The sequence below is a fragment of the Odontesthes bonariensis genome, chromosome 8 (genome assembly GCF_027942865.1).
Source record: "Odontesthes bonariensis isolate fOdoBon6 chromosome 8, fOdoBon6.hap1, whole genome shotgun sequence".
In the NCBI taxonomy this organism is placed as follows: Eukaryota; Metazoa; Chordata; class Actinopteri; order Atheriniformes; family Atherinopsidae; genus Odontesthes; species Odontesthes bonariensis.
This window is the reverse complement of record NC_134513.1, coordinates 21727702-21753908: the sequence shown is the minus strand read 5'-3', so window position 1 is coordinate 21753908 and position 26207 is coordinate 21727702. Positions and strand designations below refer to the sequence as shown.

The 26207-nt window shown below is 43.8% G+C and overlaps 1 protein-coding gene and 1 non-coding gene across 2 annotated transcripts in view; one reads left to right on the top strand and one right to left on the bottom strand.

Moving 5' to 3' along the window:
• LOC142385491 (NLR family CARD domain-containing protein 3-like) overlaps positions 1-26207 on the bottom strand; it is a 250038-nt gene that overhangs the window by 109969 nt on the left and 113862 nt on the right. The window lies entirely within an intron of this gene.
• Positions 18160-18233, top strand: trnan-guu (transfer RNA asparagine (anticodon GUU)). The gene has a single exon. It is a non-coding gene; the product is annotated as a tRNA-Asn (tRNA).

The window sequence follows — 26207 nt, the reverse complement described above, 5'->3', positions numbered from 1 at the left end:
ACTGAACTCCGTCTGTGCCTTTAACCCGAACCTTAGTGCAGTGATTCAAATGGTACCATGTGTTGCTACCTTCCACTTGAACTGCTGTTGGCGTTGCTCGCACCACTGCGTACGGTCCTTCTCGTCTTGGCTCGTGCCACTTCCTTCGGAATACTTTGATGTACACCTGGTCGCCCGGCACCACTGGTCTCTCAACCGGCTGTTCGAGACTCACGCCTCTGGACTTCTCCCGTAGATAGATTGTTCTGTGGATTGCAGTCAGCTGCCTCATGTAAGCTTTCAACTCTGTTTGCAGCTGCTCAAGTGGGGGCCCTTTAAATGGCCCTCTCAACTGCGGTGCCGGCATGGGTCGACCCGTTAGCATTTCATGCGGTGTTAGGTGCGTGACTCTATGAGTCTGCATACGATAGCTCATTAGTGCAAGCGGCAAAGCATCTACCCAATTTAGCTTAGTTGAAGCACAGATCTTATTCAATTTCACTTTCAAAGTTCCATTGATTCTCTCAACCATCCCTTGACTTTGGGGGTGATAAACGGCCCCACAGCGCTGCTTGATTCGCAGCTGCTGCAGAATGCCTTTCGCAACCTTCTGAACAAATGCTGAGCCGTTATCTGAGCTAATCTCTGCCGGAATGCCAAACCGAGGAATCACCTCTCTTACCAAAAACTTCACGACCGTCTCTGCTCCCAAATCCTTGGATGGAGTTGCTTCGACCCACCGGCTGAACCGATCAATCACCACTAGCATGTACCTTTTCCCTTGTACTGTTTTAATCATGTCCACATAGTCTATGACCAATGACTTAAAGGGTCCTTCTGGCACCGGAATGTGTCCCACTGGTGTCTTCACACCCTTTCGCACATTGTTCTGTGCACAGATTTCACATTGACCCAACACTTCATCAACCATTGCATGCATGTATGGTGACCAATAACCTTGTTGTTTTACCTTTTTCACTACCTCTGCCCTGGCACAGTGATCCACACTGTGAACATCAGAGATCAGCATTGTCAGCAGAGCCACTGGTGCCACCAGGAGACCATCCTGTGATCTCCACAATCCCTTTTCGTTCTTCGTGGCGCCTCTCCGCGTCCAGACATTGTGCTCCCCCACCCCTGCTTCCTGTTGCATTAGAATGATGTCCTCTGGCGTAACAACTGGCTCCAGTGACACCATTGGTGCCAAAACAGCCACCTGGCATCCTGATGCTACTTTCGCTGCTTCATCAGCCGCGTTATTACCTTTACTGACCATTTCGTTACCTTTCCGATGTGCCTGGCACTTTATCACTGCCAGTTTCGAGGGGAGCATCATGGCTGCAATCAGCTCCCTCACTTGGACCTCGTGCCGCACTGGACTCCCGTCTGCCCTTCTGAATCCTCTCTGCTTCCAATCTGCTCCAAACAAATAGCAAATACCATGAGCATATGCAGAATCTGTGTACACATTTGCAACCTTACCCTTCGCCAGTCGACATGCTTCCGTTAATGCCCTCAGTTCAGCCAACTGTGCCGAACATGGCTGTTCACACTTCTCAGCCTTCACCGTCACAAAGTCTCCGTCCTCCTGCTTCACAACTGCAAAACCTGCATGATTACCCAAATGATCTCTGAAACATGAACCATCCACAAAGTATGTGACATCAGCCCGCCCAAGCGGAGTTGCTTCTAAATCAGGTCTCAATTTGGTATATCTCATAGTTTCTGCTACACACTCATGTGGTTCTCCTTCAAACTCGAGTGGAATGACATCCGCCGGATTCAATGTAGTACACTTCTGTATTCTCACATCCGGATATGTCAACAGATGCATAAACTGCAAACACCTTGCCTGAGTCACAACATACTTTCCCTGATTTATTAGTTCTGAGATGTTATGGTGTGTCATGATGTTGACTGGATACCCCATTGTTATTGTGGATGCTTTCTCATAAGCATACTGCACTGCGGCCAACCCTTTATAACACGGTGGCCAGCCTTGTACAACATTATCCAATTTTGTACTGTAATACGCAATGGCTTGTTTTCTTCGACCACTACACGTTTCCTGCATCAGCACTGCAGAAGCGTACATGTTGTGTCTGTTCGAGACATATAAGAAAAATGGCTTCTCATAGTCTGGTATTGCCAGTGTTGGTGCTTTTTGCAAATCCTGTTTCAAACTTTCGAAGGCTAACTTAGCCTCGCTGGTCCACTCCAGTGGTGCTTTCAACCTTTGGTCTTTGGATTGTTTCATGATCCCTCTCAAGGGAGCGCATTTAATTGCATAATCTTCTATCCAATCTGCACTGAAACCTGTCATCCCCAAAAAGATCATCATTTCCTCGATTGTTTATGGACATGGTGCTTTACTTACTCCCTCCAAGTGTGTTGGGGAAATAGCAATCGTTCCCTGCGAGATTACCCTCCCCAGATAATCTACTTTAGGTTGACAATACTGCAGTTTTGATTTAGAAACTTTGTACCCTCCCTCTGCCAGCCTCTCAAGGATCTTCATAGAGTCCTGATGACACGCCTCAAGTGTTGGTGCGCACAGCAAGAGATCATCGACATAGCGTAGTAGGGTACCGTTCAATGCGAGGCCCTCTAGGTCCTGTCCAAGGAGCTGGTTAAACACATGAGGGCTGTGTTTAAACCCTTGAGGAAGTCTGGTGTAAGTGTACTTCTTACCTCTGTATGTGAATGCGAACAAATACTGGGATTCCTCAGCTAGAGGAACGCTGAAAAATGCAGAACATAAATCGATTACTGTGAAAAATTTTGCGTCAGGAGGCACGTTGGTGAGGAGTGTGTATGGATTTGGCACCTCTGCTGGCCAAGTCATGTGCTAACCTGTATTTAGATTTGTCTGCCTTCAGTACTGGAAATATTGGAGTATTACACACACTGACTGTCTCAACCAACACTCCTTTTCCTACAAAACCTTCTACTGTCCCACTTACCCCCTCCTCTGCTTCTGGCTTGAGTGGATACTGAGGACGATTAGGAAGTTTGACATTAGGTCTTAACTCTACTTTCACTGGGTTAGCAGATTTCACCAAACCAACATCGGCCTCATTCTTAGACCACACTTGGTTTGGGACATGAGCTATCATTTCTTTCAACAGATCACTCTCAACCCCTTCTGTCTCACTTTGCTTTGCTGTCTGGACTGATTGGTTCACCAATGCCATAACAGCCTGCGGTTTCGCCAATGCTGCTACACTGCATAGGATTTTAATCATCGTGGCATCCTGTGATTGGAAAATTAACGGATTCTCTGTTCGCTCCCACTTTACTCCTAACGCTGTTTTCATCATGGGCCCCACATCCTTTGCTTTGAAATTCTCATTCACCAACAAAGTAACATGTGGAGCAGATTCTGGCACATTGTACCATTTTGAAATAAATGCATTTGATTCCACATTCATGGCTGCCCCTTGTTTTCCAATAATAATGAATTGAGTTGTCAAACTTATCTCAGAGTTTTCCATTTGTTTGTCCCATGGCTCTTCGAACTCTCCACTTTTTGAAACATCATAATACATTGTACAATGATAATCAAGCGTGGGTTTCCTTGCTTTAGGGCACTGGGCTTGAATGTATTTTTCCCATTTGTTCCAAGCCCCTGTTACTGGCTCAGAAATGTCTCCCAACCAATAGATTCTTGCTGTGCCTGCCTGTGTCGACTCTGGAAACTCCAGACCTCTTTTATCCAAGATTATGCCTTGCGGTGAACACCAAATCTTAATTTTTAGTTTGCATAGGGCGTCCCTCCCCAACAAGTTAAGGGGAGTCTGATGTGATACCCCGATTGGCATCCTGATTTCATTTTCCCCTGTGGAGATACGCACGGGAGCGGTCATTTGTACTAGCTGCTTAATTCCTGAGAATCCTATTGTCTCAATAAATTTATTTGACATGGGGAGGTGTGTGGCATAATGTTGACTTACACAAGTGTAGGTGGCTCCAGTGTCCACCAACATTGTAGTTGGCTCATCCTCGATTAGAACCTGCAGCATCGGTTCTTCATCAGCTCCCACCATTACGACTGGAAACTGACCCTCCCCTCTAGGACTCTGTGGGTACCCCTAATAACCAAAGTTTGGACTCACCCATGGGCCTGCCGGGCCACTTGATCCACCCCGCGGGGACTGGCCGCGGTCCTGCCGCACATTCTGATTTCCTGGTGCTCGCGGACATCTGTCAGCAAAGTGTCCAACCTCGCCACAAGTCCAACATGCTCCCGAGGACCTCCGTCTCCCAGCTGTGACTCTCCCGAACCCTCGGTGGGCTCGATACTGGCCTCGTCCTCCTGCCCGTGGTGTGTATGGTGGTTGCGTGTAGGCCTGAGGTGTGACGGGTTGAAAGGGTGCAGAGGGTGTAGAGGGTGCAAAGGGTGGAGGTACCTGTTCAGTGGTCCCCGGTAGTGATGCGCGGGCCGGCCCGAGCCCGGCGGGACCCTCGGGCTAGCCCGCGGGCCGGGTGGGGTCGGGCCATTATTTTCTTAGAATCCACGGGTTGCGGTCGGGTCGGGTCAGATCACAGACAGTTATCATAATTACACCGTTAAAATCACACCTACGCACATCCGAGACAGCAGAATGCCAATCGACAGCGTCTGCACTTGTGTGCTTGCTCTCTCTCCCCCTGCGCACAGCACCAATGCTGAAGACCGCAGAATGCAAGCAAACAGGCAGCCTACTCACGTGAAGCTCTCTCTCTCTAAATTCATATGACATGCACAGAGCTTGGGTGTCTGATGTGGCAACGAAAAGTGGAATTACAACCATAATCGTCAGATGGATGTGCTGCGGTCAAGACTTTAGAGTAGCAACTGTATTGATGCAAGGGAAATTAAGGGTGAATGCGCGCAGCTTTTGGCAGCCTATGACATTACGCACCCCCTTGCGCGGCCGCAGACAGTTCATTTGTGTTTAATAGGCCTACATAAATAAATACTTATTAATTTAATTTTTTTTTTTAAGCGGGTCGGGTGGGGTCGGGTTAAAAATCATTGTGTAATCTTTCGGGTCGGGCGGGCTGGGTTGGCTGCGTGATGGGTCGGGTTGGGGCGGGCCGTAAAAATCATCGGCCCGCGCAACACTAGTCCCCGGTGTCATCAGGGCCTGGCCTCCCACCTTTGGTCCTTCCAGCTGCATCTGTGTGAGTTTCCTCTGCAAGTTCTTATCCTGCTCCTTCCGTTTCCGTTCACTTTGCCTGTATTTGTCAATAGCATGCACAACATTATCCCGGAATGCCGCATGTGTCATTGATTTCAACTCTACCACATCCTCCAGCCTCGCTCGAACTGGGTCGGGCATGGCTTCTAGGATAGAGTCTCTGAACACAGAGTTGAGCACTGTGTTAGGTTCAATGTCTTGTTCCAGTTCTTGTTTCCATCTTTCCAACTGGCGTGCAACGTACGCCGCTGGATTATCTGTATCCAACAGTGTGTCGCTCTTTAACGCTTTTGGATCCGTTTTCGTAGGATACTCAGCTCGCAGAGCTCCCCACAATGCAGGTCGATGTGCATCGAACCCAATTCCATCTGCTCGATGGCCCACCATCCAGCCATTCATACTGTTTCTCAAAATGCCCTCCATGGTAGTAGTTCCAAAACACAGTGCCCACACTGCCTTGATGTCTCCCACAGCCAACAGTTTGCCCACAGTTTCTTGTTCAAAAGCTCTTATCCATTTGCTTGCACCTGTGTGAATGTCCGGCAGTCTGGCAACCAGCCCCGCTAGGTCGAGCATCTGCCACGGCACATACTGTCCCTGCATCCCATTCACCAAAATCGGAAAATTACCCGCAGTATATTTCTGTGGTGCATGAATACCTGGTCGGTATCTTAAATTAAACTCTCTGTCCCTGCCGTTTCCCTGCTGGCCGGGTGGATTCTGTTCCTGAACCTGCTCTTCTGCTTGGTTTATCTCTTGCTGTAAATCAACCATGGAATGAGTATGCTCTATCCAATATGAATCTTCTGCCAGTTTCCCCTCATATTCTGCATAACAGTCTAAAACCTGTGGTGTCTTCCTGGCCGTACTACAATGTTTGGGAGGCCTTTCATGTAACATGGATTTTTCTTGTGACGTCCTTTCCTGTAGTATAGACTTTTCTACTATGGGAGTGGTGGTACGATCTAGGTGTAGTGCTTTCTGGTGATCTGAGGCCTGTGCCGTTGCTGAAGCTGAGGCTGTTGGACTCTTAACCTCTACAACAGATAGTGGTTTCAGATAACCTGAGGCCTGGGCTGATGTTGAAGCTGTTGGACTGCTGTGTTCAGTACAAGATGAACATTGATCACATGATGGTTTTTGATCTGACGCTGCCTGATATTGTGGGGGGTTTCCCCTTGCAACCTGATCTGAACCACCGACAGCGCCTGGCTCAGGAGCTCCCTGACTGCTTGAAGCCGCTGTCTGTGGTTCAGGGCGTACATAAGGTACTTCCTGATTTTTCATTTCGAAATCTCCTTTTATGTTCATCACCCCTGACAGTGTTGGATATAGTCCTGCAGACTCATACTGCTTGACCTTCTCCACCACCGGCTGTTCCCCCCTCAGTATGGCTACACCTTCCTTCAAATTCCTTCTGTAACGACGACCTTCAGTTTCAAAGAAGTGCAAAATTTCTAATTCAAGCTCCCTCTTTTTCTGTCTCTTTTTGCTTTTGTTTTTTGATTTGTGGTCGTTGATTCTTTGTTCCATAACTTCACAGACAGCTACGTCGAAAGTGCCATCCTTTGGCCAGGGTGGGAACATATATTTGGTTCTTTTTTCCCATTTTTGAGATAACTTTTGAATGTCTTTGTAACGTCCTGGATGCCTAGCGCTAACGATTATTGTTGGTGTTACATCCATCGTCTCACCTAGTTAGTTCCTTAGAACCGGGAATACTAATTATTATTATCCCTTTCTCCCCCCCCTTTTTTCAAACAACTTTTGAAGATCAATTTAAATGAACTAATTATTCAACTCTGATGCTCATTTAATGCTCGGCTCAATTTAGCTTAGATGCAGCTAATTATTGGATATTATCAATGCTACTTTTAAGCTAATTTAGCTTGTTGCTATTTTGATTCCTAGTTTGTAGTTAAGTTCTTATTAGCTTATTGTTAATGCTATTGTTTGCTATCCAATGTCAATTGATGTTGGCTTCCTAGCCGTTGTTAATGAATGCTAACTTATTGCCAATTAAGATTTAAACCAATATTTGCCTTATTGCTATTGCTAATCAATGCTAATTGTATTTCTGATCAATGCTAATTATGGCTAACGAAATGCTAACCAATGCTAACCAATGCTAACAAATGCTAGCGATGCTAACCAATGCTTCTTATTGCTAATCACGCTAGCTTCCTTGTTGACCAATGCTAATCGAATGCTAATTATGCTATTTAATGCTAATTATTGCTCCTCAATGCTATTGAATGCTAACTTATGCTGACAATGCTAGTTATTGCTAATCAGTCCTATTGAATGCTAATTTATGCTAGACAATGCTAGTTATTGCTAATCAGTGCTATTGAATGTTAATTTATGCTAGACAATGCTAGTTATTGCTAATCAATGCTATTGATTGCTAACCAATGCTAATAAATGCTAATTTATTGCTAATCGAAAGCTCTGTTAGTGCTTACTCTGTTTAAAGTGACTCAGGCTTGGCGCCGCCCCAACCTTTGCTCACACCCGGATGTTTCTGATCCAATCCACCCACAATGTCTCTCCACCAATCCCAGATGATTCAATGCACGTCACAGCTACGTCAATTTCGACCAATGAAATCTGAACACACCTCTAAATCTAACTCCAATGAAACACGTCTACGACAGTAACTTTTAACCAATGAAATATGAACACACCTCTAAGCCTGCCTCCAATGAACCACGTGAATTTCTAACAAATCAAATATGAACACACCATTACATCTACTTCCTAGACTGTTATTAGCTCCTCCCAAGCATACCAATTGAACCAGACATAACAATTGAACCACACCCAAACTCAAAATGGCGTTTGTCACACTTTGTAACAAGTTAAGAAAGAGGAAGAAATACAATTTAACACGCTGTAGACAGGGAAAATACAAATCAAAAGATACAGAAACAATGCATAAGCGAAAAACTTTCTTTATCAGGACTGTCACATTCAACTTGACTAGAGACAGAACTTCTCCTCTAGAATTGCGAAACCCTCATTACTCGACTGATAACAACTCCGCAATTAGCACATTACCTAAAGAAAACTAATAATTATTACAGTTCAACCATAAAGTGCCCCTGGAAGACACAAGGAAAGAAAATGTGATCACACACGAACATTTGCAGCAGCAGAAAACTCTCAAGGACAGAGCCCGCGCCTTCCCACCAGCCTCGTGAACGCGCAGCACCCTCTGTCCCCCTGAAAGCCAAAACACCTTCACTCGCCTGTTGAGAATAGAACTTTAGAAACTTAACACCAATCACAGCAGTACTCAATAATTCAATAATAACAAGATGCACTCAACGAAAATACAGAATCTTCAAAAAAATAAACACTCAGCGTTTAAAAGTCACGGCACATTACTGCAACAACTCCTTATCTCCCCAAGTTATTAATGAGGCAACTATAACAATTAAGCAACTTATAACAATGTAGCAAATTATAACAATGAAGCAAATTATGACAATGAAGCAAATCTGAGTTTAACTTAAAATACTACGACTACTCAAAAGTCAAGGGATGATATGAGTCAGAACCTTTTTTCTTTTCTTCTCTTTCTTGATTCACACACACATCAGATTTCACACACACATTGACAGACAACAGAGACCGGTCCCACGCACTCACACCAAGTCGGTCGATCAAAGTTTTGTGTCAGTCACCGTTCAAATCTTCACATTTTTAAATTATCAATTTCTTTCATTTAGACTTTTAATTTTTCAGGAGATGTTGGTGTCGGCAATATATGGAATACAAAATGTGTTTTCCCTACAAGCCTTGTGATATGGTCTCTGACCAAAGCAACAGATGCTGACGTGTACTTTACCAGCTTCGCTGTGACCTCTCAATAATAATCTCCTGTGGCCAATTTCATAAACGAATTTGAATTTTCTTCTCAAAATGTCTTTATACTGAGGTCTCGGATAACTCCAAAGAGTTCTACGCAGATATATAAAATGATATAAACATATATACTTAAAATGTGCCCGTATAGAACTGGAATTGACTTTTTCGGAGTTTTCTTGAACTGCTCTTTTGATTCCACCTTCAAACTTTTATGTTCGCAAGTCAATCAATTACCAGCATTCGTCTACTCCTTGACTAGTGAAAATAATTTTCACATATATTAATGACTAATGCGAACCATAGTCCCACGGTAGCCCGAACCCCCCATGCATAAAAGGTCGGCCGTTGGCTTTATGACATCACTATGGACGAGTGATTTCCACCCTGCCCGCTCTAAAAGCGTATCCACTATTCCAGTTTAAACTCATCGATTTATTCCCTGCCCGAGCATTAGCGACTAGCCCTTCTTAATTATCACAAAAAAAACAATACAACAACACAATAGCCCGACCAGCTGCTCACAGCTGTCTGCTTCACAAAACACGTCTCACATAAGCTGCTGTTTACCCAATTTTTATCTCAATTAAAACACTTGGCTCCCCTTGGCCCACAATTTCAACAATTTTAACAGCACCCCTGCGCAGAGGTAACAATGAGATGCTCACCGAATATACTCGTCCTTCTCCCGTGTTCTTTTAAATTTGTGGAGCTGTCGGAGGCCTGTCACCTGTACACCAGCAACAGACACCGCCGCTTTCAGAAAAAAAAGGAAAAAATATGTCGTACCTGCAGGCTTAACGACTGAACTCGGCTGTCGGCGCACAGAGGACGCGTCCCGTCGGGCTCCAGCTGCCAAAATCTCACGCACTCGGGGTCACCATTATGTTGTGGAGAAAATAGGGCCGAGTACACCGTCGGTTAGCAGTCCATTGGGGAATTTATTGAACAAACTGTCACAGCAAAACGTGCACTCAGAATGTACAAAATGTCCACCGTCTTCATTCTGGGACACCCTTTTATACCGTTTTATCATAACAAGTGTACGTGGCCCTCTCTGGAGGCGCCTAGCTTTCGCAGTTTATCATAAACACGCTCATTCTAACTATCAACATTCATATGAACCAGTCAACAAGGCCCAGGATGTAACTAGGCCAGAAGTCATGAACATGTCATGACATCCTTCTCCCACACCCTGACAGTGTTGATTGCACGGAGATTTCGGACTGACAACATAGGTATGGGGGCATCAATTTATATTTTGTGTTTTAAACGCTATTTTTATACCTCTTCTACAGCTCCAAACAACATAACACTTACGTGGTAGTGAGTAGAGGGTCCCTAAAGCCAAACCGAAATGTCCTGAGGTCTTCATGTGGTCGGATATAGAGTCCAGAATGAATTCAATCAAGCAGGTACCTGCTCTCAATCAGAGCTCTTCCGTCAACATGAAGCTATCGTGAGATAGCCCAGAGAAGGCATGACAAGACATCACGTCACGTGAGTCCGTAGTTGATTGCCGAGTGTGGAGTAACTCGCTCTGGAAAGTCACAATTTCGTTGCCGTTCTTTTTACAAACTTAGTCCAGTATTTCTTTCGAAAGTGAAATGAAGTTGTATGCAACAGCAAAGCCTAGCTTACTAACAGGTTGGAATTTTGAAATGTCACGTGTCAACATGAGGCTATCTCGCGTGAGATAGCTTCATGTTGATGGAAGAGCTCTGATTGAGAGGAGGTACTGGCTTGATTAAATTCATTCTGGACTCTATATCCGACCACATGAAGACCTCAGGACACTTCGGTTTGGCTTTAGGGACCCTCTACTCACTACCACGTAAGTGTTATGTTGTTTGGAGCTGTAGAAAAGGTATAAAAATAGCGTTTAAAACACAATATAAATTGATGCCCCCATGGCTATGTTGTCAGTCCGAAATCTCCGTGCAAGCCACACTGTCAGGGTCGGATGACATTTTTTTGCGTATTTGCTATGGCTAAATCATGGGTAGATTGGGCAATACAGCTGGATGTTGTAAACGACCGAAATTGTCCTTTAACAAACCATGGTTCACTGTAGAACTTAGGAAATCTGCTTTAAAGAAAAACAAGTTATATAAAAGGTATTTGCAAAGTCCTAGTCCTCTAAATTGCGCTACATACAAAAATTATAGGAATAAATACAATCACCTTATTAGAAACGCTAAACGTAATTACTATAGTGATTTATTTACCCAATCATCAAATAATTCAAAATCTACATGGGATATTTTAAAAGAATTACTCAACAAGAAAAACTCCTCTACTCCATCCCAGGCTACATTTCAGGATGGCACATTAATGATAACAGAGCCTACACAAATTGCTAATAAATTTAATAATTTCTTCATAAATGTGGGTCCACGTCTTGCAAAGCATATTGAAAATGTTCATGATTCTCCTTCTAACTTTATAAATGAAGGTTATCCTTCCTTAAACAATTTTGAACCAATAAAGCCTTCAGAAATACTTGAAATCATTAAGAATCTTAAAAACTCCTCTGCTGGCCATGACGAAATTACAGCCTATTTGATCAAAAAAGTTGCACCCGCAATTATTGTTCCTTTAAAATTTATTTTTTCTTTATCACTTGAATCTGGTATTATTCCACAAGATTTAAAACTTGCCAAGGTCATTCCACTGTTTAAAGCCGATGATCCATCTGTATTTTCAAATTATCGCCCTATATCAATTCTCCCTTGCTTTTCTAAGATACTTGAGAAGTTGGTATATGCTAGAATTTTGAAGCATCTGGATGCCAATAATATTTTGTATGAGCACCAATATGGTTTTAGAAAGAATTGTTCTACATATATGGCTCTCTTGCATCTTAGAGAAAAGATTTCAACTGCTTTCGAGAAAAATGAATACGCTCTAGGAATTTTCTTAGACTTATCAAAAGCTTTGGACACTGTGAATTATGAAATTTTATTATCAAAAATGTCTTGTTATGGTTTTAAAAACAAGGTTCTGCAATGGGTTGAAAATTATTTACACAACAGAGAGCAATATGTCATTTTTAATGATGAACTGTCACAGCGGGATGTTCTGAAATGTGGAGTTCCACAAGGGTCCATTTTGGGTCTGTTGTTGTTTTTGATATACATTAATGATTTACCAAAAGCGTCGAGTATTTTGTCACCTATCTTATTTGCTGATGACACCATTCTCTTTGCTACTGACAGTAATGTTGACTCACTTATTGATAAGGCAAATTCTGGGCTCATTCAATTTGCTCAGTGGTTTCAGTTAAATAAATTATCACTTAATGTCAAAAAATCTAGTTTCATCATCTTTAAGAACAAGAATAAGAATTACAATCCAGAAAAAACTAAAATTTATATTAATAACGACTTACTTTCCAATGTTTCATCAGCAAAGGTTTTAGGTGTCAATATTGATGAGAAACTTTGTTTTAAGAATCATTGGGAATATGTGTGCAAGGTCTCAAAATCCTTAGGTATCATAAAAAAGGTTAAACCCTATTTAAAAATAAGTACTTTATTAACCTTATACTACAGTTTAATTTATCCTCATATCTCTTATTGCAATTTAATCTGGGCTAGCACTTATCCTTCTTACTTACAACCAATTCATAGACTCCAAAAATCCTTTGTAAGAATTGCCACTAACTCTCTATATTTATCTCCATCCACACCTCTGTTTAAAAAATTACAAATACTAACAATCTATGATGTGAATAAGTATCAAACAGGAATCTTGATGTACAAAGTCATATGTTTTCCATTTTCTTTACCCAAGCATTTTCATAATTATTTTGAGTTTAATTCTTATTATCATTCTTATTCCACAAGAAGGAGGAATGATTTGCATATCCCCTTCTGTAGAACTGCTGTTGTAAAATTTTCATTTATCTACCAAGGTGTTGTGCTGTGGAACAGTTTAAAACATCTAAGTGAAACATGCTCAACATTATCTGCATTTAAAAGAAGGCTGAAGCAAAGTTTATAGATTTTTTAACTCATTTGTGTTTTTCGTTTTATTTTTATTTCATTCAAATATATCTTTGGACTATTTAATTGTATTCTGAGGTATCAAATGTTTCTGAGATATAATTTATTGCATTTATTTGAGTGTGTGTGTGTGTGTGTGTGTGTGTGTGTGTGTGTGTGTGTGTGTGTGTGTGTGCTTGTCAGTGTGTTTGTAAATATAAATAAAAAGAACTTTATTTCCTTTGTTTTTTCCTAGCACACCTATGGAAAACCTTTGTAAACTCACACAAATTTACAAGAAAGGGAAATAATGGTATTGCTGATAGATCCACAGGCTGTGAGAACTGAATCTCAGAAACATTTCTTTGATATAAATGTTAATTATTATTATAAGCAGTAGTAGTAATATAACATTCTTATTTTTATCAATGTTCTTGAAATAAAACGTAAAAATTACAATTCAATTCATACAATTAATATTCTTAATTTTATCAATCTTATACAGCATTAAAACTAAAAGAAAGGGACAGACTTATATTGCAGACAGTGTGTGTGAAGTGATTAACAGAAACATTTTTTATCATATAAACAATATAAGCATTATTAGGTGTGTGGTGGTTTAATATTCTTCTCTGTATTGTTCTTATTGCAACAAATTGCATTATTATTCTCACCAATTGTATTTGTATCAGTTTTAAAGCTATATTTGTTAGATTTACAGCACTTTGTTAGAGTTTGCATGAATTGATGGATGTTCCAATCAGGATTCGAACCTGCCATTTTCTCATTTTTCTTTTCTTTTTTTCACTTCTCCTTCCCCCTTCTTCCCCTTCTTTCCTTCTTCTTCCCCCCCTTTTACAGACTATTTTTGCCAAGCTTTAGTCACGTTGGTAAGGCACTAGCCTCCTAAGCCAGGGATTGTGGGTTCGAGTCCCATCTGAGGTGTGTAGCAGAGTGGCGCAGCGGAAGCGTGCTGTGCCCATAACTCAGAGGTCAATGGACCGAAACCATCCTCTGCTATGTATAAACTTTCAAACTCAAAATCTAACATTGTGAAAACCTGGAAAAGATGATGTAACATTCAGCAACATCACGATTGACACTTGACCAACTCTGAAACCCGTTCTACACACTCTTAATTAAAACTCGTTTGGTGTGCTCACGAGTGTTCTCCAAAGTCCACTTTTCTGATATAAGTAAGAAATAAGAATTATTGTTGTCAAAAGACTGAAATCTTTCACTTTTGTTAAATGGATTAGAGGATCGTTTACCCAATTTCTTTAAGTTGTGTTTTTTATTTTGAATAGTCACGTGGATAAGGCACTGGCCTCCTAAAGCTGGGCATGCACTGTGCGATTTTTGGTCCGATGTCGACAAGACTTTCACTCGTGCGACTATTTTGGAGATCGGGCCGGGTTTTGGCTCAATCGTGCGTCTCATATCGTGTAGTATACATGGGGTAACGACAAACAATTAAGCCCTCCCGACCACCTCCTGATCGTTCGGATGAAAATCAAACTTGTTTGAAATCCTGGTCGCCGCTCGTGAGGCTCTCGCACAGTTGAAGCAGTTGCACGCGCCGATTGACCTCATCCTGTCACACTACGCATGCACGAACATAGATGCGGAAGAGAAAATAGTCAAAAGAAGAAGAAGACAACAGAACAGCATGGCAGCACAACGTGTCAACTGGACGCCGGCAGTGGAGGGTCGGCTTGTTGAGCTATGGCAGGCACAGCCGTGCTTGTTTGATGTGGCCAACAACAGGGATTGGACGGCAATTGCAGCTGACTGGTAAGTTTTTTACCGGACTAGCTATTTAACAATGTGGATAACAACTGTTATCAACAGCTGTTGTTGTTGTTGTTGTTGTTCTTGTGTATGTGTGTGTGTGTGTGTGTGTGTGTGTGTGTGTGTGTGTGTGTGTGTGTTGAATTCAAGATATATAGTTTGACGGTTGGAGTGGAGGAATGTTAACATGTCAACATGATCCGGCGTCAGACTTGCCCTTTTTTTGGTTACAATACGTCCAGCATCTGAAAAGAGACGTTCTGATGGAGTGGAGGTTGCAGGCACAGACAAGTAGGATTTGGTTAGAACTGCCAGGTTGGGGAACCTTCCTGCATTTTCCTTCCACCATTGAAGTGGGCTAGTATCCCTTGGAATGCAATTCTCCCCAAAATACAAAAGAACCTCATTTCTCACAGATTCACCCTCACCACTGTCCTCCTGGCCAATATCCTCAGTGCTGCCCTCCCCCTCAGAGTCCGAGCCAAGCAGAATGTCCAGCAAAGAGGTGTTCTTTTGCTGGGGACTGGCCGAGTGCTCCTGCTCAATCGTTTCCAGTTGTTGCTTGGCTCTTTTGATATAAATTATCAGAGCCTGAATTTGTACTTGTACCTTCAAAGCATCCTCGGGTGACAGGAACTTCATCCTATGAAAGCGGGGGTCAAGGGCAGCAGCAATGATGGCCACATTTTGTCCATTCTCTTTGAAAGCAGACTCAGACTCCCACCTTGCCTTCATCTCTTGGTCTGCAGCATTCTGAAAAGAGTTCACAGCAGCAGACTTGTATGTGGTTTTCTTTGTAGACTTATGGAGACCCTTCAGCAGTGGAGGTAAAACAGATATTGTGACATAGGACTCTCCACTTAGAAAAACAGTGGCCTGTTCGAAAGGCTTGAGGACCTGCTCCAGTTCCTCTAGTAAGATCCACTGATCATTCCTCAAATCCATGTATTGCTTCCCACGCTGTGTAACGTCTGGGTCAGAAAGTGTTGCGACCACCGGCCACCGTTGTTCCAAAAGGCGACTCACCATGTAGCATGAGCTGTTCCATCTTACAGACACATCCTGGAGCAGGGTATGCTCAGCTGTACCCCACTGTTTTTGTTTCTGTTTCAGCTTGCTGCTAGCCGGCTCACTTTTCTTGAAATGCTTCACAAGAGACCATGCAGCCCCGAGTGTCCTGTCGATCATGGGGTTGTTCTTCAAGGCATGATTTACCACCAACTGAAGCGTATGGCCGGCACAACGATGTGGTGCTACCCCATGTTTCTCCTCTAGGATGCGAAGAGCTGCAACAACATTTGCTGCGTTATCATGTACAATCGCCAGTACATCATCTCAAAGGGAGAAATCAAATTTATCTGCCACCATCTCAACCCAAGAGGCAATATTTTCAGCAGTGTGGCGATCCTCAAGCGGCATTGTAGTTAAGCTAAACGAGGTCAGCTCCCAATTTTCATTAATGAAATGACAGGTGACACCTAAATATGCCTCAGTGGCCAGACTGGTCCAAGCATCAGTTGTTAGGGATAGTTTGGAAATGCTTTTTTTCTAGTTCACTTTTGACTTTGTCCATGGTAACCATATACTTCTTCTCCATTTAGTCAGTGAAGATGCGCCTGGATGGAAGGGTGTATCCTGAGTGGAAAGTGTTTATCATTTCACGGAAGCCTTCACCTTCAACAATCGCAAGGGGCCTCATGTCCTTCACAATCATAGAGACGATCCTGTTTGTGTACACACTAGCCTCCTGGGGTGTGCAAGGTGCCTGGTTCTTTTTATGAAATAAGTCCACCACACTGCTTTGCTTACTCCTGTAAAGGGAAAAAACATAAAGTACATGAATATTCACAGCAGCAAATCAAAAATATAGCATCGTCCACATCATTGCTGTTATTATGATACATTTAGCTAACAGTAGGCTATACTACAACCATCTCAGAGGCTCAACTTAAAAAATGATTTATGTAATTTAAATTGTCAACTTGTAATGTAAAACTGTGCAGACGGAAGAGCAGACCGAGCAGTCCCCTGCTTCCGAGCAGTAAACACCGTAACAGGTGCAGCTATCGCTAGGTGGCTAGGGAGTGCTCGGTCTGCTCTAAGGTCTGCACAGTTTTACATTGGACGCATTGATATCAAGGGAGGCAATAATAGCGCCAAGCGAAGTGAGGTCTGACTTTTTCCTGGACAACATTTTGTGATGCAAATGTGTTACTCTTTTGAACGGATATTTTTTTGAGAAGCAAAACGCTTTTTTTTTTGACCCCAGCCAACTAGCCGGACTACTTTTGTGGAACGCAAAACTCAGCTGGAATTCGGCTCACAGCACGCAGCGGGGGGTAAGTCAATGTTCATAAATGATATTGCTATATGGGGTGTCATACAACTTCATGTCAAAAGAGGGGAACTATCCCTTTAACCGAAAGGTTGGTGGTTCGAGCCCACCCAGGGACGAGTGTGTGTACCAACAAATCTACCGGTCAGCAACCAGTTGTAAGTTTGGTAGCAAATCGATAGCTGTAATGGGTAACTTGTCCCACTGAACCCACAAGTTATCCTTTAAGTCATTTGGTTGACAAGAGTTAAGGTGCCAAAGCATGCTGAGCTGTTTGATGAGAGATATTACAATTGTATTGTAACTGGTAATCTTGCTGTATAGCACCTCCTACTTTTCGGGTCAAGTTTGACATAGATCAGCAGCAGTTCACTCGAGTCTCATCACGCAAAAATTCAGAAAGCTTGCATCTACCGCCATGAGGGGGCAGTCAAACTCGAAGCCACGCTCACTGCCAACAAAAGCCAGGCAGAGTCTCTGTGGCGCAATTGGTTAGAGCGTTAGGCTGTTAATCGAAAGGTTGGTGGTTCAAGCCCACCCAGGGATGTTCTGACTTGCGTATTACGAGAATTAGAGCAAACATTCTGCCGCCAAAACACTCTCCTTACGCAATATACACGCTCCTTGGCAAAATATTTCTCCAAGGGTGACCTTTTAAGTGCAGTGTAATGCATGACTCAACCTGGAGGCTCCTCTGTCTTTTGTCAAAATTGCACAAGCAAAGTGAAAAAACAACCTTTTTGTCATATTGCTATGAAAGTCACACACAAACAGGAAAAAATTCAAAAAGGCTGAGAGACCAAATGAGGGCACTTAGGAAAAAAATTGACATTAAATCTCTTTCTTGAACAAGTCAGAGCAGGAAGTTATTGACTACTTGTTATGTGCTACTTTACTTGTTACCTACACAGCAGATATCAACCTTATGACAAACATAAATAAATCGAACACATACTCTAATGAAGGGATGAGAGGTGGTAATGATCGAGGCCACGCCCACAGACGGCTACAGCAAGTCTCTGTGGCGCAATCGGCCAGCGCGTTCGGCTGTTAACCGAAAGGTTGGTGGTTCGAGCCCACCCAGGGAATAGTGTTTGTACCAACAAATCTACTGGTCAGCAACCAGTTGTAGGTTTGGTAGCAAATCGATAGCTGTAATAGGTGACTTGTCCCACTGAACCCACAAGTTGTTATTTGGTTGACAAGAGTTAAGGTGCCAAAGCATTCTGAGCTGTTTGATGAGAGATATTACAATTGTATTGTAACTGGTAATCTTGCTGTATAGCACCTCCTACTTTTCGGTTCAAGTTTGACATAGATCAGCAGCAGTTCACTCGAGTCTCATCACGCAAAAATACAGAAAGCTTGCATCTACCGCCATGAGGGGGCAGTCAAGCTCGAAGCCACGCCCACTGCCAACAAAAGCCAGGAAGAGTCTCTGTGGCGCTACCTCGCTCACGTTAGTCTGCATCTCCCCTCAAATAGGCTTCGCCCTTCTCCATTCTCACATTGAACGGTTTAGCCAATGTCTCACCGACTCACAATGGACCGAGCCTATCAACGCCCGAGCTCACAATGGAGCTCGGCCAATCACCGTGACGATATAGGAGCCTAGCAACGCCGGAGCTCACAATGGAAATTGGCCAATCGAGGTGAAGCCCTAACTTGGAGTTGACCTCCGCTACCCCTCCTCCAACAAAACCAACAAAAAAAACAAATTAAAGATTTTGTTTTCGTTAGGTTAGAGGATTATAAAAGTTAGCCGTTACAGAAGAGGGATTTTTCATCGAGCCGTTGTCTCTGCCGACTTAAAAAAACAGTCTTACAGTAAGTATCAAGTTATATTGTTTCTTATATATCCTTCCATTCAAACAAACGTCGTATTAAAGGTAGGGTCGGAGATCCTGGATTTTGAGTCCAGCGAAGCTGCATTTTGAAAATACACAGGTAAAAAGTCCCAACCCTTTTCTTCACTTTCCCCCCGAAGGCACGCCTCTAGAGTACATGAACGCGCACGAGCACGAAGGTGCACGAGCGCTGTTCTGACAGCAAGCATCGATCGTTGTCGTATTTAGTATTTAGTATTTAGTTTATGCTAACTATACGTTTAATAATGCTAGGTGCTAGCCAAGCTGGCTCTAGTTTAGCTTCCTGCCAAGCTTCGTTCACGGAGCAGGGTACGCGCACAGGGGGAAGGAGGGGGAGGGGGAGGGAGGAGCAGATTGCAGTTTGATAGACGGCATCAGTATCCAATCATTGTGAACGGACCGTTCACAATGATTGGATACTGTTTTTCCTAGATTGTACGTTCTAGAGGCCACTAAAACTTTTCATATTTGTGTCAAAACTTTTAATTAATTGGTTGCAATGAGGGTGTGAAGAGTATTTCAAGCAATACGTAAAAAAATGTTCCAGAAAAAGATCCCCTACCCCGCCTTTAATATAGCTAAACAGCTAAAAATAATATACCATAGATTAAATAAAATAGTGTTACTATGATGTCGCGTTCTGTGAGCAAAGTATAAAGACACATTTAACTTTATAGCATAGTAGTAACCTTAAAATGTCACTGGATAGATAGATAGATGGATGGATGGATGGATGGATGGATGGATAGATGGATGGATATATAGATAGATAGATAGATAGATAGATAGATAGATAGATAGATAGATAGATAAGTAATTGACTGTAATTATTGTTGGTATAGAAATATTATTGATATGGATTTTTTTAATGCTTTCATGTCATACCAATTGTTAACTGTATAAAGTGCATAAATACTTTGTTATGTTTGATTCTCCTCATTTCTAATGTTATCTTCAGATGAGCTCCAAGCCAAAGAGCCATAAAGGAATGGGAGATGAAGAGTGGATGGCAAGGCTTAGGGCATTTGCCAGCAATGGGGTTTGGCCTTCAAACGCCGGAAATAGACCAGCCCCGAGGCAGAAGAAATGGCATGATCTCTATCAGAAGGTAAAGTAAAGCCACTACAAAAAAAGAGACATGAGTAATTGTCATTAATGAGATGATGCTGTAATGTTTCAGATAGAAAAATGCCCCATGCAAACACGAGGTCAGACCACCCTTTTTGGAGGGTCTATGACCTGTGACTGTGGCTTTCACTCTGCTAAGGTAAACTGGTTTAAAATGAAATCTGATTACAATAAGTCATTTTTACAGCTATGTCTTGTCTTTTACAATTCTGGTGAATGATGGCTTTTAACTTAGAATATATATGTTTTTGTAGCCTGCACTGCAACCTCCTCCTCCTCCTCCTCCTCCTCCTCCTCCTCCTCCTCCTCCTCCTCCTCCTCCTCCTCCTCCTCCTGTGACCCAACACTCTATGGCTTCACCATCTTCTTCTGCTGATACAGCTCCAGCCCCACGGTCCTTTTTGAGGTCCCCTCCATCTTTGTCAATGGTAAATGTTTTTGTTTCCCTGCTAAATACTTTGTATGATTAATTTAGCCTTGTGCAACAAACTGTAAAAACAGTTTTCGAAGAACACATTTTTATGCTTATTTTGAAGCTGGGATTCATATTGGATTTACTTTACATGAGTGTACATTTGTCATTTCAGTTCACTAAATCCCATTTTGGTGGGTCTTTTTCGGATCTCCATCCTCTGTGAGGACCTCCAGCCCATCTCCGTCCTCTGTGAGGACCTCCAGCTCATCTCCGTCCTCTGTGAGGACCCCTATCCCTTCTCCGTCCACTGTGAGGACCCCTATCCCATCTCCATCCTCTGTGAGGACCTCCAGCCCTTCTCCGTCCTCTGTGAGGAGCCCTAGCATTGCTCCATCTTCCCCGGCACACACCTGCGAGACTGTTTCATCTGTGAGTACAGTAGTATGTCTTCATTAAAGTAATGGAGTTCTAGGTCTTCTTTAATGAGACATATTTATGTACATTTCCAAATCTCTTGTGTTGTTTTCAGGGGGAGCCTGGAACGTCACTGTTACAGTCAGCAGCAGCCGGGGATGCAGCTTCTTTCTGGTTGCCGAGTGAAATGAGGAAAACCATCCCTGTGCAGGACCAAAGATGGATTTCAAATACACTCTTTCGCTCTGGCAAACTGCACCCAGATTGGAAGCTTTGGTATGAGCCTCCTGTGCCAGCCCTGATCTACCACCAGGTACCAACACCCGACCGCTTCTTTCCCCATCGGCTTCTGGTGTGGATGCCCTATCATCAGTGGAAGGTCAGGGTGTTCTGCCAAGCCTGTGGGAAGCATCTTACAGGTGCTGGTATCCACAAAAGGGCTTGGAAGGTCCTGGATATTGATAGGTTTTACCTGCTGGTGACGGAGACACTCAAGTGCAGTGGGTGCAATCTCACATACCTATCAACGTCCCAGACCATCCGGGATCAGCTGGACTTGCCGCACCAAAAGCTGTTCCGGCTTATCCTGACCCAGAAGTGAGTAAAACATTTTGTAAAATGGTAATTTGAGGCATAGAAAATAAATAGATCTGTAAATGTAACTGTAAACTAAATACTTTATTAATCTGAATTCCAGGTATGCCTGTGACATACCTGTCATTCGCCTGATACGGGATCGGACTCAGGGCAACAGCTCTGCACGGCTGTTAAAACAGCTGAAAGAAAACCACGGGGAGGAATGGCTGGATAGGTTGGGGCACTATTTTGAAGAGTGCTCTAACTTTGTTAATGGGCCCAGCCTGTTCCCAGTTGTGTGCCAGGACTCAGGAGCCCCCAGAGCCCGCTGACGTCCCCACTGATCGCTGGTTGCTGTCTGTGTATGGCAGAGACATCCTGTCACGCATAGACCACATCAAGGCCAGCCTCACATCCACCTTGGGCACCATCTTAAAGTTGGACTCCACCAAAAAGGTGAGTAATAATGTAATGATAATAACAATTACAATTATCATCATCATTATTATTATCATATGCTCCTAGAAAAACTACTTTGTAATGTGAGAGTATTAAATACACTAATTTAAAAAGGTTTGGTAGATCACACTCATTTTTTCTAATTTCACAAACAACTAAACTTGTTTAATTGTAATTATTTGTGAAATGTTTGATGTATAAAGTGCATAAAAAATGCAATGAAATCTATGGCATTCAGTGGTTTCTAATGACAAGACAAACTATGAGATTTAACATCACTTTTTTAATTGTAGATCACAAAGAAGCTGGCAGGACACAGCAAAGGAACGGCCCTGTGGGAGTCTTCTGTGGGCAACGAGCTGGGCCAAATCTTAAATAGTGTCCTGACTGTGCAGGAGGGTCCAGGACTGGACAGGATGGCTGCTGGCCTGATGGAGTGGTACCGCCAGGCTGGGGTTGCACCTCCCAAGGTGCTTTATGTGGACTGTGGCTGCTGTATAACTGAGGGGCTGAGCAAGCTGCAGGCCAGGTTTGGGGAGTGGCCAGATCTCCACATACAACTTGACATTTGGCATTTCATGCGGCGGCTGGCTGTGGGATGTACTACAGATGCTCATCCCCTGTGTCCTGCTTTCATGAGGGCCCTGTCCTCGTGCATCTTTGAGTGGGATGCAGGGGACCTCGACCTCCTGCGGAGATCAAAAACAAAGCAGCTCCAGCAAGAACAGAGACCTGGTATAACCAGATCCATGGTGGACAGCCAAATATCTAAAAAAGAGTTGAGTACTTTCTGCCGTAGGAGGACTCGGGGAGAGGAAGCAACTCTTGTACAACTAGAACGGCTGCTGGAGGAGCTAAGGGGTCCAAAAGGGAGAGACCTGATGGGTGTTCCTCTGCTGGATGAAGTGAGGATGGATCACATCTGGCGTGTGCAAAAACGGCACATAAAATGCATCCAGGATGTTCCAGGGATTCCGTTGTACACTGAAGTAGGCAGCAGGAACAAGAGTGGCATCAAGCTCAGCAGCTGCCGCTGTGCCAGAGGATCAACATCTCTGGAGTCATTTCACTGCCATTTGAACAGCTTTATTCCTGGTAAGTCCCTCTCTACATGATTACACCTCTGAGCTGTATTTAATATCAAAACTGGATGAACAAGCAATTTTTCTAAGACATAAATATGTTGTTTTGTTTTTTCGCTTTTTTTTTCAGGAACCAGTGCAAATCTGCTGAATTTCCAGCTCTATCTCCTGGAAGGCCTTAACAGGTGGAATCAGGATCGGGGCGCTGCAGCAGTGAGTGGCAAGCCGTCGTGTCTTCTCACATATGCTGGAGACACGACACGATGCATTAACAACAACAGCCTGAAGGTGCTCGGCCGAGAATACGTCCCCAACTTCACACCTCCAGCAAAATACACAGGTATTTCAAAATGATATCTGTGATTTACATTCGACAGTTAGATTTCCGAACCAACTGGTGATACCGTACCGTAAGATGGACTCTATTGCTGCCCTGTAGAAAATTAACATTATGTTTTTGCTGACACCAAACAACCGCAGTCTGCGTAAGAAGTGGAGGCGCTGATGAATTCTAGAGCATACAGTGGCTACCTGTGTCTGCCAGCTCAGGTCGCTGTCAATGTGAATGCCTAGGTACTTACATGAGGTTAGCTGATTAATGTTATTACCGTGTATGGTCAAAGGGCTACGGTCACCAGTTGACCTGGGATCAAAGAGCATTTCTACAGTCTTACAGGTGTTAATGTGTAGTTTATGGTTGTCGCACCAGTCCACAAACCTGTCTACAGCCTCTTTGTGGATAGATGAATCGGAGTTCACCCAGCCTGCTTTCTCCACTCAGCCTGCTCCCTCCACCCAGCCTGCTGCCTCCACCCAGCCTGCTGCCTCCACTCAGCTTGCTCCCTCAACCCAGCCTGCTCCCTCCACCCAGCCTGCTTTCTCCACCCAGCCTGCTGCCTCCACCCAGCCTGCTCCCTCTACCCAGCCTGCTGCCTCCACCCAGCCTGCTCCCTCCACCCAGCCTGCTGCCTCCACCCAGCCTGCTTCCTCTACCCAGCCTGCTGCCTCCACCCAGCCTGCTCCCTCCACCCAACCTGCTTTCTCCACCCAGCCTTCTTTCTCCACCCAGCCTGCTTCCTCTACCCACCCTGCTCCCTCCACCCAGCCTGTTGCCTCCACCCAGCCTGCTTCCTCTACCCACCCTGCTGCCTCCACCCAGCCTGCTCCCTCCACCCAGCCTGCCATAGCTGGCCGTATGTCTGAGGTGTGAAATATATAGTAAACTGTAGAATAGTAGATAGATAAAAGAAAACTTGAACAAAATGTCCTTTAACTAATATCTGTTCTGTTGGTTGTGTTGTCTTAGGGTTTAGATGAGGCAGGCGTACCAGGCCTGGACAAAGTGGACAGCTTGGCTGAGTATCTGGTGGAGCTGAGGAACAAAACCTCTCTGACGCTGAGCAACCAGGAGGTCAGTAACGTGTTGTTGCTTGCTGCATACATGCACTATGCACACTCCTCAGCTCACTTGAACATTGCTGTGTCCTCATGTACAGTTGTGTTATTTCCCTGTGTAGGTGAGCAGCATTGTTGCTCTGTGGCAGAGCCTGCTGGACTTTGACAAGCAGAGGGTGGTATTTGCTGCAAGGCACCAAGACAAACTGAACACTGGGAGGTTTAGGTCCCCCAAAAAGAGACAGGAATTTACCCCTGGGGTGGAAAGTGTGAAGCGTCATGCCTTAACAACCACAGCCCCATCTGCCCAATGGCCAGACTGCTGCCGCCTAGTGGAGCCCATCTTTGTTCGCCTCTGCAGGATCCATCGTAGTCCAAAAAAAAGAGGAACAGGCACATTCTCAAGATGGGATCTGATCCTTCAGGACTACAGAAAGATCAGGCAGCTCATTTTAGCAAACGGAGCTATCATGCAGCAGACTACCTTGCAGCTGGTGGATGTGAGCTACACCACCCTGGTTCAGTGGCATAATCAAAGGGTGAAAAGGCAGGAAACGGCTGTGGTGCAACAAGGGCTAAACCTTCCTAGCCGGTTTTCTGTAGCTGCTGACCCACTTCTCCCCGCCAATATACGTCCCCATTATGCCATACCACATTCAGAACCAATACATATTTACAGTTTACCCCCTAACACTGTGGGACAGGCTAAATTAAAAAGAAAGCTAAAATTTACCGATGATACAAATCCACCAGGACAGCGGCAGCTTCTCCCTGCTCCACCCAAAAGGCCTCAGGTAATGACAATTGCTCCAGTGGCCTCACAGGTTCGTGTTATCCCCACTACTCTACAGACATAGAGTTTTTGGACGTTCTCTGCCACTCCTCCACATGCTCCTCCACATGCTCCTCCACATGCTCCTGCTCTGGCTCCTGCTCTGGCTCCTGCTCTGGCTCCTGCTCTGGCTCCTGCTCTGGCTCCTGCTCTGGCTCCTGCTCTGGCTCCTGCTCTGGCTCCTGCTCTGGCTCCTGCTCTGGCTCCTGCTCTGGCTCCTGCTCTGGCTCCTGCTCTGGCTCCTGCTCTGGCTCCTGTTTTGGTCCCTCCTCTGGCCCCTGCTCCGGCTCCCATAGCAGGCTCCACTCACCCTAATAGAGCACCCCGAAAACTGACCTGCAAAGTTTTGCACAACACGTGCTAAAAATGCGGGCAGTTCAGAATTGCTGAAACAGGACACAACCAATATAGAGGGCAAATTTACTGTCCCTCTGGTGGAACTCTAACTAAAGAGCAGTGGCTGGAAGAAATTAAAAAGAAGACATAAGTGTGTACTCATTTATACTTTTTTAGCATTTACAAACTTTTTTTATTGTATATAGTTCCTGCTGTTTCAGACCTCTCAATCTTTTAATTTATTTCACAGAGGGTTATTTATTTTATTTAGTGATGATACTACATGTTTTTTGTTATTGTGATTGTGTACAAAGTCCAACTGTTTCAAATTTGTAAATTTGTAAAGTAAATGCTAAGATTGTTCAGTTTTTAGTTTTTTTAGGTTAAAAAATGGTTTAATTCACTCTTTTTGTTGTTGAAAAATAAATATTTGGTTCTTTAAAAACAGATAAGGTCTATGATCTTTTACTGTGAATAAATATGAGCTGCTATTGATTCTGAAATATTAGTAATAATTTTATGCATAAACTAGGAACAATTTATCATTCACTTCACTCC